At 39.1% G+C, this 19141-nt stretch overlaps 1 protein-coding gene across 3 annotated transcripts in view; it reads left to right on the forward strand.

The window, feature by feature from the left end:
* Positions 1 to 19141, forward strand: part of LOC138308854 (solute carrier organic anion transporter family member 3A1-like) — a 95762-nt gene that overhangs the window by 38188 nt on the left and 38433 nt on the right. The window lies entirely within an intron of this gene.

Consider the following 19141-nt stretch of genomic DNA (forward strand, 5'->3'; position numbering starts at 1 on the left):
ATTTGATATAGCCATTGGAATATATTTTTAACTCTAATCTTATTGTGTACTTAATTGATAAACATTTTTAATGAGATTTAACATAGTATTCATGTAATTAATGTAAACCACATGCTATTGTGCTTTATAATATTGTATGTATAAAATGTCTACTGGAAATTTGTACAATAAAAAAATGTATATCTTTATCATATAACCGGTTTTGCATAACCAAAATAGATTAAGACTGGGGTTTGAATATCATATTAAATGTAATGTGATTCAGGCGAAAATATTACGTGACACTCATTATAAATAATGGTGGCAGCACGTTATGGCGTTGAATTCTTTAAAAGGTATATTGTTGTGGTTTTTACAAAACACGTATCTTACATTTGTTTTAATTATGTGGTATTTATATGAAATTAGTCTCGAAGTTAAATTTTTTATTCGGCAAGTCTCGTAAAAAAAAAATATTCATTTTTGAAATTCTGAAAGTTATATGAAATTTCATTTTTGTTTGATTAATTAACCTCATTAAAGCTATAAAATATCTGTTGCGTGTATGTTGTGCTGCATGTTTTTATAGAAAGATTTTTTGGTATCATGTTGGGTCTTCTTGTATAGAATGTTGCTTATATTTAAATCAAAATTGATTGAGTCATTATATGACAACGGTAATCAAATTATGCTGACGCCAAAGGAATAAAACTACAATTTATAGAATTTTTGTGTGATCGGCAATTACATCAAATGTTAGCTTCAATGGGGAGAACGTTCGGCCTTCATTGCACATTATAATTGCCACAGAAATTTTGCCATTAAGAAATGAGAAATAGATTGCGTCATGAGAGCAGGTTAAGCCGGAACCTACTGTATTATTGAAAACGCTTGATTTTTATTAACAAAATTGAATTTAAGATTATTGAGAAAAACACTATGTCTGTTAATAATTATTAAGATATCATAGAATCAGAAACATTATACATGTAGTAAACTCGTATATCAAAACTGGATATTTGCTAGTATTACTGATTGCTTGATGGATACATTTGGAAGCTTTGTTATGTTGCTAATACAATTACACTTGTTGCTAAGGGAATAGACAAGACAATAGTAAGAACAGAATATATATTTAAATTACAAAAGCCATACAGTATATCAAAAGAAGAAAATATAAGAGTTTTGTCTCGTCATTCGATGAAGAAAAAGAATTAATGTTACCATAATGTCTATTATCAATAGACCAAATCAAATACGGAAATGTGAAAAAGTGTATGCTGCTAGGCTCTTTTCTAAATAAGCATTTTTCATAAATTTAATATAAATATAGACTTTTATAATCTTATATAGGTCTGTTAGGTTAACAGGGGCATCTCAACCCGAGTGAAAGATTTTGCATGGTCAAATCGAGGCTTGCTGAGGGTTGGCGGCCAAAATCTTTCACAAGGGTCGGTATACCCCTGTCCACTTGACAGTACCATGTTTGATTACATTTTTCCCACACTTTAAAGGACAAAAAGTTAATTGAAATTATTTTTTAAAAATTCGACATCAAAGAGACGTATATTGCGTCTAGAAAAAATAATGACAACCTCGGCAACAGTCTCCGTATGTATCTATAACGTCATTGCCATGCGCGTATGAGCTTTCTCTACCCTGTTTTAAAAAAGATATACTTATCTTTTCCCCAGCAACCGCGGGGTTTGTAGAATCTTTCACTCTCACTGGAGTGAGACAAACGAATCTCAACCCTAGGGGTAAGGTTCTTAAGTTGTCAAGCACGAGGCTTTGCCGAGTGATTGACAACTTAGAATCTTACCCCGAGGGTTGAGATTTCCATATATGTGAGCACGTGTAAAGATCTCGTGTAGCTTGTCTTTACCGTATGGTGAGATAGAAAAAAATCTCACTCCAGTGAAATTACGGATATCCCTGTCCGGGGTAAAAGAAAATCCTGCCAAGCATGGGAGAATAGGTGGGTCTTGACCAGGTGACAGAACCCAGGGCCTTTCTCACAGGGGTTGACGATCAAAGGTTACACTTAATGTCTGCTACATCTTAGTAGCCTGCCTCACGCTCAGATACCATATCAAGCAATTTCGTTTCATAAAATAAGCTAGCGGTAGACAACGTTTATTCCACATATCAAGAATTTGTCAGATGATCATTTGAACAATCTCATTAAAATACAGATTCTTACAACCAATTGGTTAAATAGAGGCCTCTTATCAAACGAAGTGATAATAATGATCTGTATTTTAATCAGATTGACTAACTAACGTCTCACATTTGACCTTCATTTTGCGCTTGACCCTGTGAAGAAGGCTCTGGGTTATGTCCATGGCCTAGGCAAACTATGGTAGTTTCTGCTCTTGCGTAGCGCTTAGCGCCCTGGTTTGTTCGTTGTTATTTAAATGGCATGCTTCAGCGGGTTAGCACTGACGAAAGTAACTGTTCCTCTATTGCAAGAAGACACTACACGAATATATCGCAGTCTCTCCAAAACACGCACCACGAACTTCACACACGCATCACACCGCATACATCGGAGGCAGTTGGCCAGAGGCCACATCCTTGAAGAACGCTTAAACAATGAAAGTTCCGAGTGCAATATCGGCTCGGTTGTTTTTAAACTGACTCGATGTTTCTAAAAATACTAACACCAAATTAAAGTTGTATTTCTTGTAATTTTCACTGAAACGATATGTCGTTTTAACATTTGATATTGGAACATGGACATGTATCTTGATGATTTAGCTCCCCAAAACCATATGACAGCCTGTACGAGAGCCGAAATCTAGGGATCATATATTCCTGGTTTTGATTAAAACGCCTTCAATCACCGCCATGTTCAGTACCTTCGGGTTTTGTCGGAATTCCGAATCGTATCACGTGACTGACGTCCACACGTCCTGCACGTGGTGATCCAGGTAACTAGCGTAAGCGCACATGTGTTTGTTTACGTTTTCCTTCTGGCTAATATGAGCAAATCGTGCTGGTGTATGTCCAAATATTGTTTTGTGCGAGCATTATTTTCATTGTAGATCCAGTCTGCTACATAGGTCGACCACATGTTTTGTTTACGAAAAATTGTTTGACATTTCTCTTGGTTTCACAACTCTCGTGTTACTTCGAGATTGTCGCGACGATGTTCGGAAGAGTTCGGAATGATTCGGCCTCTTTCGAGCCTATTTTTCACGTGTACACGTTAAAAAGATTTTTTTACTTTTATAATTTACAAAATACTTCCAGTACTGCAACTTTTTCAAAAAAGGGTGGTAATATTAGAAAGTTTAAAACTCAGACAAACGGAGGGAAAAAATATTTATAACACTTAAACAGTTTTCATTATGACAAAAAACGCGAAAGTGATAGACCATTACAAACTTTAATATGCAAACTATTGACATCCACGATTCTAAGTATTATCTAATGAAAAGAGTGGAAACCGTCTTGCTAGCACATATGGAGATTCAAAATTAGACGGTAAGACCTTTTTGACGCCTGTTTTTTTCTCTGAAGAATTTGCAGTAATACTTTAAACGTCAGTTTACGTATTTATGGAATCGATTTCATTGGGCAAATGCGCTACATTGTCGACAGCGATCTAACATTTCCGTTTAACTGATGGTATATTATGCATTTACAACTTAAGGACCTGTCTTTCATCTACCAGTGAACTAACAAGCATGCATTTTTGTAGTTGCGATGACATGTGAACCTGTAAGAAAACCTTTACAAAAATTCAAAAGGCTTCCAGGGGCTTGGTTTTCAGAATCAATTTGTTTTGATAGATTATCAGGTGAATCAGACAGACCTGTAAAGTAATTATATGGGGATTTTCCTTTTACTTTTTTAAAATTTTAATTTCCAACGGGCTGTTCCCACTTCCGATTATTGTACACCTACACTTGGTTGTATTTGCAAACTACACAAATGTATGAGGACCATAGTGAAATATCGGTAACGGAAAACGGAAAGTATGCCATTTCAAGGTCAAATCTTGCGTATTTGGTCAGATCTTCTACAAATTTATCAAATCATAGTATATGATAACCATGATGTTTCACTTAATACATACATAAAACAAATTATTGAACTTAGGGCATATGGGTCACTTTGTTATTCATTTGTTGATCAATTTTTGATTTGATTGTTTTTTTTTAATTAACGTTTAACGTGCTATCAACAGCTATGGTCATGTTAGGACAGCCTCCCATGTATGTGGGTGTGCTGCGTCGTTGTTTGTTGTGCGAGGAGCGTGTTTTTATACTGCCGTATATTTATGTTGTGTCTTCTTGTATAGTGGAACTGTTGCCCTTTTATAGTGTAATACCACTGAAGCAGACCGTTGAAGACACCAAGCAAACACACGTCACCGGTCACAGTATACTGACAACGGGAGAACCAGTCGTCCAACTCCTTATATGCTGAGCGCTAAGCAGGAGCAGAAACTATCACTTTTATAGACTTTGGTGTGTCTCGGCCAGGGGACAGAACCCAGAACCTTCCTCACAGGGGCGAACGCTCAAATCAAGGCCAAAAGTGAGGCGGTGCCAAGGAGGCATTAAGAAAGATAAAGTCAGTTAGAAAGAAGAGAAAAGATAAGATCCTAAATATAGTCGCCTTTTACGATCATGCAATAGGGGCAGCAGGTACCATTCTATCGCCCTACCTGAAGTTGGGATCTATTGTTAGCAATTTTGATAATTTGATTGCAAACTTCAGTGTTTGTTTGATTAATTAGATTAGCGTCCTATTAACAGCCAGGGTCATGTAAGGACGGCCTCTCATGTATGTGGTGTGTAGTGTGTATATTCAAGTTGTATCATCTTGTATAGTGGAACTCTTGTCATTTTTAAAGTGCCATATCACTGAAGCATGCCGCCGAAGACACCAGGCAACACACCCCACCGGTCACACTGGTTGGCCCAGTCAACCCACTCCCTTAATGCTGAGCGCTAAGTAGGAGTAGAAACTACCACTTTTATAGACTTTAGTGTGTTTCGGCCAGGGGACTGAACCCAAAGCCTACCTCACAGGGGCAAGCGCTCAACAGAAGACCAAAAGTGAGGTGATGTCAAGGGAGACGTTAGGAAAGATAAAGTCAGTTAGGAAGAAGAGAAAAAAGATAAAATCATGAAATAAGTCGCATTTTTACGATCATGCTTAAGGGGCAGCAGGTACAGTCATAACGCCCTACCTGCAGGGTATGCAAGCTTCAGCGAGTTACCTAATGTAGCACTATGATATGGGCATGAGTTCCACTTTTACACATAGACATAACACAGACATACTGCAGTCTCCCAAAACATGTACTCACACACGCAGAATATTCAACATAGGGGAGATGCTTATCGTCCTTAAATGACCATGGATGTCAATTTGATGTCAACAAAACCAGCCAATTACAAGGGCGATGTTGACCCCTTGTGTGACGTCACAAATAGTAAATAATTCTTATGGTGAAACATAACTATGAAATATTTGAGCAAACTTGAATGACGTTACTGCCGAATTCTGTGTGAAAGATATCACTGTCGAGAATCACGTGTGTTTAATAGCCTATAAATGGTGAGGCCAGGCACAAACAAAATGTCTACCGAGAAAGTCCCACGAGTCATATCCACACGGCAAGACATTATCAAAAATGTTCGGAATTTAATTTGAGAATTTCTTTGGTGTTAGCCTCCCGCAATATCTAAATATTAGCGAAAAAATACGTAGGCATAGTGTAGGGGGTCACCATTTGAAACAAGGGAAGCAGGGTTGACAATACTGGCCATTAGAATCTGTTAGACCCTGACCATGACTCGTGGGGACATTACGAAAGACTGACTTTATGTTGACTATCTCAAGGTACTTAAAGCACAAACATAATTCGTATTTCACTGATGTTTTATTTCATAATTATGTGATGTATGTGTATCACAGGGCTGCTGACAACTCGGAACAAGAATAGCGTCTACGCTGTATGGTGAATCACCGACAAAAACAGAAATGGTTATCGTTCAATATACATTATAGATGATTGTTTAGGATGGACACCTGTTGATTTGATAAAATTGTCAAACCTGTATGTCCACATCAAGATCTATTGTCGGATTATAGTTTGTATAACAAGTGGTCAATCTTCTTCAGAACTAGAACACAGATCAGTGTCTGGATATAATTGCACTGAGATAGTCCAATTAACACTCAGTATTGAAAATTATGTGAATTTTAAAACAACATTGGACTGAAAAGAGATCATTCAGAAAGACCGTCATAAAATGCGATTAGCTCCCCACACTGGGTATAAACAGTAAGATGTTGCTGCTACATATTGCCGACAACGCTAGTACTTCTCCACTCCTGAACTTAACATGCAAATTATGAAGAACGTACCACACATTATGCCCACAATATACCCACCACCGCAGATAAATGATTGAACGCACCCGATCCCTCATGTCTTCAACCATGGTTGAGGAAGATCGCCATCAGTGACCCTCCCCCGTCATAACAAAACATGTATCGCACTTATAAAATTACCATAATAAACCCCACAGATCAGCATCCCCATACCAAGACCTTATAAACTCCCGTATACCGCGGTCGGGTAATAAACGCAAATTCTCGAAGAATAAACTATATTGTAGTACTTGGCTAAACCGTCCAACAAACGAAGTAAGTAAAACTCGATTAATTATCACAAATTCTCGTAAGGTGATGTAAAACTGTGGTGCAAATATGGATAGATTCCGCGAATTTTGCGAACTCTAAAACCCCGCGAATTTAGACTCAAACTATAACTGTGTTAGGATCATAGACGAGTTTTAGAGCTCTGTTTTCTAGGCTAATACGGAACTTCGAACTTGAGTATAAGGCATTTTTTGGGCAGGGGAAGATTATTGTGAATGTGGGGTTGGTTAAAATTTGTGACCTAGTATAGAGATTGTATAAAGTTGACTCTAGCATTCAAGAGATGTCTACAGGGTCGCGGAGTGTTTATGGAAATACTTTTGTTGGTGTAGTTAGGTGGTTGTGAGGTGCGTGTGTGCAAAATCTCAGATACATCTATATTATATAAAGTCCAAGTATGAAGTACAAGTTTGATGTATGCACAGAGAAAAAATATAAATCTTCCTAAGTTTCACACAAGATTTATATGAAGAATTATCCCGACTACACGAAGTCTTGTCGACCATCTAGCCCTGATGACTCATCGACCACATGATCTCTAAGCTACCCCGGTTCAGCTCAGCATCATCGCCCAACCCCGATCTTGCCTATCACACCAATTTGTCAATGTGTAGCCATCCCCCCGTACTGTACAGTTGGTACCCTGACCGCGCCGGGGAACTTCCTTGTATTCGCTCCAGTATGTACAGCCCCCAGATCATGCTTTGTTGACTACGAAGAATGGTCTCGACGTATTTATCAGCTGTTCCGAGTATTGCGATCCGGAAACACATATGACTCCTGAGCGATAGTGCATCGTCCACAATACGCGGGTATTTGAATTGTCGGAATGGCCTCAACCGACGTTTGTCATAACGACGTGTCGCGTACTATTTGAGAGGTTGTTAATGTTGTACTATGCACTACAATGTGTAGTAAAATGCACGTATGATTTAGTTGGTATGTAACCATCTTCAGGAATTATTTCAAATAAAGCTTCAACTACGACAACGACTAAACTAAACAAATTGGCATTTATTGACTTTTTACTAATAAAGGCTATATTCCGACTGTAAGTGTCAATACGGAACTCTCTACAATATGGTACCTAAATGAAATAAACGCTGACACTAACGATAAAAAAAACATATGCGCCCCCCCCCGCAACCACATCTGTTCCCAATCAAGTCTGCATTACGCTTCTCGCTTCATATTTGTATCCAAGTGTCGCATGACGAGGCACAATAACAGAGATACGGTTATATGCTAATGTTCGATGATTGCATATGTGTATTGTGACAACGAACTAAACAAACAAATACTCAATTAGGAGGGAAACTGTATTAAGGACCTCCCCCTCGCTTTGCACATAGTATATATATCTTACTGAAAGGAACAGTAGCAGACACAAGTTTTTATGAGTTATTGTATCACTCCAGTCAAATCATAACAATGCAGCTTACGGAAGATTATCCGCGACACGGATAGTTGAATATTCCACATTGTATGTACCCTGTAACTCTGCAATAGCTTCCTTCATTTCGCGGTTTTTCCATATTCTTTAGTATTGACTCAGGCTCATGCCTTATCATAGCAGTTCATATCAGTTGAAAACATCTAGTGATATTCGCGATTGGATAACTCCGCGCCACGTCCCCTTTTCATATATAGACATTGTCCCGCTGGCTTCAGCATTGAAAAGAAGCCAGTCAAAGTAGAGCGCGAAGAATATCATGGCTTACAGTAAAGGTAACGATATTGAATATTTTTCTATTACCTGACCAAACTATGTAGCTTGACCGTTCACTCTTCCTGATCACTTTGATGCCTGCACTTTCTCTTATCAGGTGGTCCGTGGTAGCACTATACTAATAGAACATTTTACAGCGAGTTATGTGTGCGATATGAAGAACTTTAGACAAGCAACAGCAGAGATGATTTTCCTTAAAGGTATTAAATTTGTGTGTTAAACTGTACTCTGATTCTTGTAAAATCGTGCGGGCATGCGACCACACTCACAGTCGTCACAAGATACTTCACTGTATTCGATTTTGATAACCAATTTTTGTGTAAATTATATCTGTCTCGGCCATTTCAATTCGTCCCTTCTTTTCTGCTATTATGAAATAATAATAGTAAAGGCCGTGCAATAGAGCGCAATTGACAAAACAAACCAACAAATATACAATAGTGGCAAGTCAATTCGTATATTTAATAGTCATCATAATCAAGAACAACCATAAAATAAATTTATTATGCATGGAAATTATTTTTTTCAACAATAACTGCAGAAAAAACAGACATATAACGCTTCTTTATTAATAAATAGGGGGATAAGACCCAAATAACTACAAAGATATTTCCACAGCACCGGGTAAAACATGTAAATTAACACTGATATTAGTATGGTATAATAGTATTTCAGTAATGTCAAACTTACATACTCTAATGGCCTCGCTATGTATAGAAATAGTATATATATCCTTGAGCAATGCATCTATTAAAAAAGAAATTTTACTTAAACATGAACACATAGATCCCTCGTCATTATCAAATACAATAATACATAACATGATTACTGTTAATTACGAGTGATTCTCGCAATTCCAACGATTTAAATATATATTTTGGAACATGTTAAAAAAACTTAGGTACATGTATTTGCAAGTGTATTATCACACGCTTGTTCGGTTATTTCCATCGGGTAAAGGAAAACCAACTCGAAAAAGTGTTGGGGCGTCAGATGTTTATGGAGTTTACAATTTCCCGTGATAATACAGCGATAGCTCTCGGCTATATTCTTGTCTGAGGTTCAGAACCAAGATATTGAGAGTAAAAACAAACAGGCTAAAAACTAATATACTAACATCATATATGTCATCATAAAGAGGACGAAAAGAGGTAATACTGGAGTAAGTCATGAACTAAGTTAATAACGGAAAAATAGACAAGCCCGCGGATACAGACATAGGAAATTATCCTCAAAGTCACCAGGTGTATAACGAATAATGGTTATCATCAACCTGAGAATGATGTGCTATCATGTATTTATCAGCATTACGATTAAATCTAAAGGAGATCTGACTTAACACATTTAAATATGTAGTATACCATACGACACACTCCTTTCTAGACCCAGCTACAATTAAAACTGTCACGTTAACCTTTAACGATAAAGGGAGCATTACCTGTAACCGTGTCTTTACATGTTTGCCTTTCACTGTGTTATATGAGACTCTAAATATAAGAACAGTAAAATACAATTGCATCTCACTTAATTTTTGTTGTTTTATCAATTACAGACCTAAGGATGGGAAGTGTGGTGCACTCTATCTTCATCCCCGGAAATATTCATTGGAGGACTGTTGGTACTGTGAACTCCCCTGTAGGGATACACCAGCTTCAGCAGACTGTCGGCCGAATATGTAAAACTGCTTGATTTTCTGGTGTTTACACCAACCAGGGCGACGGCAGCAACTCGTTTGTATGCAGCCGGGTTAAATTAACAACTTGTAGCGTAAACAAACCTGGACATCTATTTTCAGCCGTCAGATCAAATAAACGGACTTGTAGTAGTGAACATTGAACATTTTGTTAATAATGTGGTTCAAGGTGTTTTCAAATTCAGATTCGCCCCGCAAAAAAAGTGAAAGTGCTCTGTGAAAACAAGAAGATAGCTTTAGTCATGTAAAAACCCTGTAAGGGCATCTTTAAAAAGCTGCTCGATTTGGTGGCTAAAATTAAATTCTTGGAACAACACTAACAGCTTATGTTAGTCCTACCATTAATTTTTGATGACACTTTGTGCTTCTTTTTAAACACAGTTGGATTTATATCTCTCTGTTCCCCGACACATTATCGTTATTAGAACTATGTGACTATGGTGCCAGTATTACACTGAAAATTTGTCTTTATAAAATTAAAACCGTTTGTGAATATACCATCTGTATCCGTGTTTATTCTAGTGTTTCATTTTATTTGGAATTTTTATTTTTTGGAAAAGAATAGTTCCTGTCTGGAATGTGTTTTGTAGCGATGTAGACAGAGTGGCGCGTAAGCTTATGCCTGGGAGGCCTAGTTACCTCGTTTCAATGTGTAGAATCCACTAATAAGTTCACTTTTTTACTGTCTTAAAAAATGTACTAGCCTTAAATCTGAGTCATCATATAATACATGATACAAACTGTACTCAAGTAGACGCAGTATATACATGACAATCCACCCATTAACTAGGGAGTAAAACGACACGGAAATAAAAACAATAGAAGACATCACGCAGGCTTGTTTTTTACATATAAAGTAAACTTTAATTTAGCCAAAATAGAACAAGTAACAGACTTACTACTCGTATTGGACTTGTGTAATATCTCGATGTGGTCAATTGGGTACCAGGTTGTGACCATGTATGTTTTCCACGTAAGCTAAAAATAATATGTATATATTAATCAATAAGGTCTTAACTTCGACTTTTAGGTTGGACCTTTTATGTCTACTAGGCAAACACAGATATGTTTATCAATAGACGTGTGATGAAATACGGTTGTATTACCATGCTATCTGGAATCGCTGTCCGCTCTATTTTGTCTGTTAGTCTCGCCGTCAAGTAGATGCTTCTAATGTTAAGCTATATGTAAATTAAGCGTTCTAGGGCCTAGGATTATTGTAAATAGAGGGCGCTAATGTCGTTGCCCGGCAGTATATAAAGCCGCGGTTTCAGCGAAAGTTTTTCTTTTCGTTGGAAGAGCTGTTAAAGCGAGAACACCTTCTAGTTAATACAAGGTTAATATAGATGTGCCTGAACAAGGCTTGCCTATATATGTCAGTTGATAACAACTTACGGTAGAGTTGAGATCGGAGATTGACGTGCCTGAATAAGGCTTTCCTCCTCCGCGTTAAATACTCTGGAGAGTAAGTTGTAAACTGAGCCTTGGGATTGCTCGTTGAATGATTGCGTTTACGTGAATCATTGAGAGTACTAGTGATTACTCTGTGAGTACTCGGTAATATGTAATGATTGTGTGTGAATCATTGCTGGAGTGATTGCTCTGAGAGTACTCGGTAAACGTGAGTGTTCAGTAGCAGTGAGTACTGTGAGTACACAGTGATTTTGAGTACTCGGTAGCTCGGTTTTGTTAGGCCTTAGGGAAAGGTTTATAATAGATAATATTACATTGATTTTATCGTAGTCTTGTTATATATGTGCTAGTAGGGATTATCGAATCATCCGAGGTAGGGGAGACTACTCGCATAGGCTTATAGATCACTCAGCATTTAATTATTATTCTGATCTGTATGATTTATGCTGTTTGTATATTTTGTAGTTAAGTTATCATGATCACTCGGGGGCACTGAGTAATCAGTAAGATTTATATTGTTAATCATAATATTTAGGGATAAATAGAATCACAGCTAGGTCAGCAATGTATTATTTGTATATATTTGCACTGAGTAATTTGATAGGAACAGTACATAATGTAGACACTGTATAGATCATCAGTTAATTGTGACTGTTACGGACCCGGTAAACGTCACATAATTTTGTGGCAGCGGTGGTGATCTTGTCTATATTTTTGTGTTGTTCGATTACTCAGTTTTTAATAAAATCTGATTCTAGATTTAACTGTTATATTGTTGTGAATATGATTTCTGATGAGACATCTCGCACTCAGTTGAGAAATTCTGAGATGGATTTTGGTGTGAAGTATAGTGGACAGGGATTTCACTCTACACCAAAACTACAGATGTCGAAAGGGAGCATTCATTATAGAAGATTCTGGTATACTACATCTTTGTATGCAGTGATGGCAGAACTTCTCTGAGGTAAAGGCAGATATTGCTGATTAATATAGCAGTATGAGCACGCCTGAAGATATTTATCATACTCATGTGATTGATAGGTGAGATCGTAGAGAAAAATGCAGGAACAGTTACGCCAACTAGATGTTCAGAATCAGAGCCTGTGTGAGTCTGCTAGTCAGCAAAGACTGAAGAAATCATCACACGAAGGAAATTTTGGAGTCCGAAGTAAAGGGGAGAGCACTCCTAAGGTGAGATTCTCGGAGAACACCCATTCCTCGCGATTTGATGATGATAGACCAGACAATGTCACTTATCGAGATAGAAATCAAAGAGGTACAGCTCGATTTATCGAGAAAGAAGATGTATCGAGCTATTATTCCCCTCAGCGGAGGAGAACAAATCAAAAGTCGATCGCTGATTTGGGTGATAGTGATTATGAGGACCAATCATTGAGTAGGAAACCCAATGTAAAGCCTCTACATATGATGGCACGACACCATGGAGGGATCATTTTGAGATATGTGCTCGAATTAATCGCTGGTCAGAGTACGAGATGGGACTATATCTTGCTGTGAGTTTGAGAGGACAAGCTCAGGGTATACTTGGAGATTTACCTACCCGGAAGCAAGATCACTATTTCTCATTAGTGAGAGCTCTCGAGCAAAGATTTGCCCCCCAAATCAAACTGAATTTTATCGAGGACAGTTGTTAGAAAGGAGGCAGAGGGCTAATGAAACACTTCCAGAGCTGGGTCACGCTATTCGTAGGTTAGTTAATTTAACCTATCCAACTGTTGAAGGTGGAGTGAGAGAAACTTTGGCCAAGCAACAGTTTCTAGAGTCACTAGCTGATTCGGATATGCGTATTCGCATTAAACAAGCGAGACTTGAGAACCTTACAGATGCGATTCATCTGGTGGTTGAGTTGGAGGCTTATAAGAAAGCAGAGAAACATGGAAATGATGGTCATGCCTATTTGAGGAATACAAGTACTAAGGGTACTGATGCCAAACATCCAGTAGAGACTGAGAAGTCTGGGATTGAATCCATGTTGAGTAGCATCCAACAGAAGTTAGAAAAGATACAAGGAGATATCAGCCAGTTACAATCGGGAATGAAAAATCAGTATAAGCCCGATCAGCAAAAACAAGGTGGGAAGGATTCGAACTTTTAGCGACGCTGTTTTAAGTGTCATGAAGCAGGACATTTTCGTAGGGATTGTCCTCAGCTCAAAAAGAAATCAGATAAGAAATTGAAGGGAGCTGCTAATCCAGTTAGGACTAGAACAAGAAGGCGCAGGAGTAAACAATCAGCCGGAATCGGAGTATCCTCTGCAGCTTAGGAGGCTGGACTGTATATCAAGGCAGCAGTTCAACATACCAATGTGAAGCTGTTGGTCGATACCGGAGCTACTGTTACAATCTTGTCACAAGAAGTGTATGAGAGAATTCCACAAGAGCGGAGACCAAAACTTAGAGAAGTTAAAAAGGATGTCTTGGTGAACTCAAAGACATTGGTCAGGGAGGATTTATGATAAAACCTGAAGGCTGCAGGGATGTTTACTTTGAGGCAGTAGTTGCACAAATAAGTAATGAAGGAATCCTTGGCCTTAACTTCTTGAGATCAAGAAATGGTCTGATTGATCTGAAGCGTGGATCGCTAGTTCTAGATGATATGCCTGTTGACACAAAGTACAAGGGAATACTAGGGTGTTTTCGAGTTGTGGCTACTGAGAAAATAACCATATCTGGTAAGAGCGAAATGATCATTACTAGATAAGTTAATTTTCCTGTGGGTAAACAGATGAAGGATGAATCACTTATTATAGAAGATACCAACTCATTTCTGAAGAATGATAAAGCTTTGGTAGCCCGATCCTTGGTGAGTAGCGAGACTACTGTTCCAGTGAGGCTCATGAATCTGCAGGAGGATCCACAAACCATATACCCAGGAACCAATGTTGCTCATGCTAGTCCTGTATCGACTGTAATGGAGACAGTGCAATCCTCTAGTGATGCACCAACAGGAAAATTCAGAGAAGATTTGGATCAAATATTAGAGAGATCAAAAGAACATCTGACTTCAGAACAGAGCAACAGGGTCAATGCTTTACTATTGAAATATAGTAACCTGTTTGCAGCATCCGACAGTGATCTTGGACGGACTACAGTCATAAAACACAAGATAGAAACATGTGATGCTCGACCCATCAAACAACCTCACAGAAGAGTACCAGCACATTTGAGTTCTGAAGTAGATAGATAAGTTAAGGATATGCTCGGTCGAGGAGTAATCCAGAAGTCGACTAGCCCATGGTCTTCTGGTATTGTTCTGGTACGCAAGAAGAACGGAAGTCTCAGATTTTGCGTTGATTACAGGCAACTCAATACTGTGAGCGTACATGATGCATATCCATTGCCACGCATTGATGAGGCACTAGATCACTTGTCAGGGTGTACGTGGTTTTCTACACTCGACCTCAATGCAGGATACTGGCAAGTTGAACTGGAAAGCGGAGATCGTCCTAAAACTGCCTTCTCGACTCGAACTGGATTATATGAATTCCAGGTGATGCCATTCGGATTGACGTCTGCCCAGCTACATTCGAACGGTTAATGGAGACTGTGTTGGCCGGACTTCAATGGCAGATCTGCCTCATCTATTTAGATGATGTGATTGTGGTAGGGAAATATTTCGATGATATGCTTCTAAATCTACAAACTGTGTCTGAGAGACTCTCTGTTGCAGGGCTGAAATTAAAGAGCCGGAAATGCCAACTATTTGGAAAGGAGGTAGTCTACCTTGGACACGTGATATCTGAGAAAGGTATAGCCACTGATGATGACGAAGTGAAAATTGTAGAGCAGTGGCCCATTCCAAAGAATACCAAGAAAGAGAGATCATTTTAGGGTTTTTACGGATATTACAGAAGATTTTTCAGAAAATTCTCGTAGATTGCGAGCACAGACTGACTGAGAAGGACAGGGCATTTGAGTGGACTGAAGCCTGTCAGGAGGCATTCACTACCCTTAAGAATCACTTGATTAATGCCCCCATACTGGCTCATCAAGATTTTAAGCAGCCTTTCATCTTGGACACCGATGCAAGCTACAAATCTATCGGTGCAGTTCTTTCACAGAACATTGATGGAAATGAGAGACCAGTTGCTTATGCAGGTCGTACGCTGACCAAAACGGAACGAAGTTACTGTGTAACAAGAAAAGAGTTGTTGGCAGTCGTACACTTCGTGAAATATTTTAAACACTACCTATACGGTAGGAAGTTTACAGTGAGAACGGATCACAGTTCTCTGCGCTGGCTGCTCAATTTTAAGCCACCAGAAGGGCAAATGGCCCGATGGCTACAGGTTCTGAGTTCCTATAACATGGACATCAAACACAGGCCGGGAACTCAACACCACAATGCCGATGCATTGAGTCGGATATCATGTCGACAATGCGGGTTTGACCCCATGTGGGAGAACAAATCAGAGACAACTGCAAATGTTGAGGCCTGCAGTCCCGTAGCAATGGTGGATTCAAAAGATCACAAAATTGAAATGAAGCCATCTCTTCAGCAGAAGCCGGAAGATGATACTGATATTGCAGTAGTGGTTGAACGGGTGAAGAGAGGAGAATAACCTCCGTACAAAGAAATTGGTGACCGGAGCATAGTGGTGAAAACACTATGGGCACAATTTGAATCCCTGGTGATACATGAGGACATAATGTATCGGAAAAATCCCCATTCAGAGTCAAATCTACAGGCAATTGTACCTGCATCGGAAAGACGAACCGTGCTGACTCACAGTCATGACAATCGGAGTTCGGGACACCTGGGAATAAAGACGACTTTGGCAAAAATCCGACAGAGTTTCTATTGGCCAGGATTACAGGCAGACGTAAAACAATACGTAATAGGATGTCCGCAGCTCGAGCTCCTATGCAAATGGTGGAGTCAGGGTTCCCATGGAAAAAATTGCAATCGATATCCTGTATGAACTCCCCCTCACACAACAGGGCAATCGGCATATACTAGTTGTATCAGACTACTACACAAAGTGGACGGAAAGCTTTGCAATGCCGAACATGGAAGCCCAGACAGTGGCCAGGATTCTCGTTGAAGAAGTGATTGCTAGGTTTGGTGTTCCATACGCCATTCACTCAGATCAACGGTCTCAGTTTGAGAGCGCGTTGTTCCGGGAGATGTGTATACTGCTACAGACTACAAGACGCATACCACTCCCAACCATCCAAGACGAACATCTGCCATATGTGATGATGGCCTATCGCTCCACAGAGCATTAGACGACAGGAAGCTCTCCGAACGCCATGATGCTAGGAAGGGAAACGAGTACTCCCTTAGACATACAGTATGAAATGCCTAGGAACATAAAAGCGATTCCCCAGAATCAGTGGGCTTGGCAATTGAAAGAGAAAATGGAAATTGCACATGAGTTAGTCAGGAAACACTCAAAAGGTGCGATGCTCCGACAGAAGCGTTATCATGACCAGAATTTGTCTTGGACCAAGTTTGAGCCCGGTGATTCTGTGTATAACTTTATTCCAGCCGGCACCACACACAAGGTAGCAAGTCGTTGGCGAGGACCATTCAGGGTACTTGCTAGATTGACAGATGTGACTTACAGAGTCTCATGTGGGTACAAGGGGAAACCTAAAGTAATCCATGCTGATAGAATGAGATTGAAACATCCTCAGATATTGTGTGGTGAGAGTAAAGCAGAAGCTTTTGAGCGTAAGGATGTACAAGTTCAAGTTGATGAGTCATGTTTTGAATCTAGTTTGCCTGAGAGTGAAGAGCACGAAAATGTCAGTGAATCAGAGAAGGAACACTATGTGTTGAGAATGAGTGTAAATATGACAGGGCAATCCCAAGGCGAACACGACATAAACCGAAGTGGCATTCTGATTATACTTCGCGTTATTAAAATGTTTATTCTGGATAGAGAAATCAAAGATGATGAAAAGACCTCCAGGTACTCGGAGAACGGCCGAGATGTCGAGAATCTATTTTGTATCTTATAGTTATCTGTAACGGCATGTGTTGCTCGGAGGCGTGGGTAGTGTGATGAAATACGGTTGTATTACCATGCTATCCGGAATCGCTGTCCGCTCTATTGTCTGTTAGTCTCGCCGTCAAGTAGACGCTTGTAATCTTAAGCTATATGTTAGTTAAGCGTTCTAGGGCCTAGGCCTAGGATTATTGTAAATAGAGGGCGCTAATGTCGTTGCCCGGCAGTATATAAAGCCGCGGTTTCAGCGAAAGTTTTTCTTTTCGTTGGACGAGCTGTTAAAGCGAGAACACCTTCTAGTTAATACAAGGTTAATATAGATGTGCCTGAACAAGGCTTGCCTATATACGTCAGTTGATAACAACTTACGGTAGAGATGAGATCGGAGATTGGCGTGCCTGAATAAGGCTTTCCTCCTCCGCGTTAAATACTCTGGAGAGTAAGTTGTAAACTGAGCCTTGGGATTGCTCGTTGAAAGATTGCGTTTACGTGAATCATTGAGAGTACTAGTGATTACTATGTGAGTACTCGGTAATATGTAATGATTGTGTGTGAATCATTGCTTGAGTGATTGCTCTGAGAGTACTCGGTAAACGTGAGTGCTCAGTAGCAGTGAGTACTGTGAGTACACAGTGATTTTGAGTACTCGGTAGCTCGGTTGTGTCCTTAGGGAAAGGTACATAATAGATAATATTACATTGATTTTATCGTAGTCTTGTTATATATGTGCTAGTAGGGGTTATCGAATCACCCGAGGTAGGGGAAACTACTCGCATAGGCTTATAGATCACTCAGTATTTGTTGCTAATCATTTAATTATTATTCTGATCTGTATGATTTATGCTGTTTACATGTATATATTTTGAAGTTAGGTTATCATGATCACTCGGAGGCACTGAGTAATCAGTAGGATTTATATTGTAAATCATAATATTTAGGGATAGATAGAATCACAGCTAGGTCAGCAGTGTATTATTTGTATATATTTGCACTGAGTAATTTGATAGGAACAGTTCATAATGTAGACACTGTATAGATCATCAGTTAATTGTGACTGGTACGGACCCGGTAAACGTCACAGACGTTTGAAAAAGAATAGTTAGTAGATAAGACACCACGTTGTCTGACATCTGATTCGACGGGAACCACTGTGACTTCATGCCATGCCACGTCACGACACTCAACAGATGGTTGTACGTGAATTGTGAATTGACATGAGTTTAACATACTAAATAAAAACTATTTTTAGGATAGTGACTATTCGTCAAGAAAGTTACCCTTTCCCACAAGAACATGTTTGTCTTAGCACGATAAAGTGTCAGCATTAAGGTAATTTTGTGCTTCGTTCGAATACAGTATTTATTAGAAGTTTTCAAACATTCTCATACGCACTTCTAGTGAGTATTCCATTAAAGATAAACAAGAAGATATTAGAAACTGTGAACACGACATGTATAAATATACACAACACCAATGGTAAAGCTTTTTCCTCGTCCGTAACCGTAGAGTACACTCTCTGCATGTATATATACAGCAACATAATACGGGAGCGCTATAATTGAGCCTTGTTGCCTTTACGACATGCACGAAAAAGGCCCCCGGGGAACTAAATTTATGACTGAAAAATAATTTACCCCTCCTAACGTACTTCCCATTTCTCACGTCA

Source organism: Argopecten irradians, chromosome 15 (assembly GCF_041381155.1).
Source record: "Argopecten irradians isolate NY chromosome 15, Ai_NY, whole genome shotgun sequence".
In the NCBI taxonomy this organism is placed as follows: domain Eukaryota; kingdom Metazoa; phylum Mollusca; class Bivalvia; order Pectinida; family Pectinidae; genus Argopecten; species Argopecten irradians.